The sequence below is a fragment of the Penaeus monodon genome, chromosome 28 (genome assembly GCF_015228065.2).
Source record: "Penaeus monodon isolate SGIC_2016 chromosome 28, NSTDA_Pmon_1, whole genome shotgun sequence".
Classification (NCBI taxonomy): domain Eukaryota; kingdom Metazoa; phylum Arthropoda; class Malacostraca; order Decapoda; family Penaeidae; genus Penaeus; species Penaeus monodon.
Window position 1 is genome coordinate 10,211,160 of NC_051413.1, and position 244 is coordinate 10,211,403.

Here is a 244-nt window from a genome sequence, read left to right on the forward strand (position 1 = left end):
CGCATTATCTACCTACCCTTATTTCCTTTACTGAAAACCCTATTAAGAAACTGAATACATAGATGCTCCTCCTTTACACATAGATACCATTTAGAATACACAGATATGCATTGCTTCCTATACAGACCTACCCAATACGCGTCCAATATATAGCTTTTAAGAGTCTTATCACGGATTTTTATGACTATTATTCCACACAAGATTACCTTCCCTGGCAGCAGGTGGTAGCGGGATTTTATCGGTT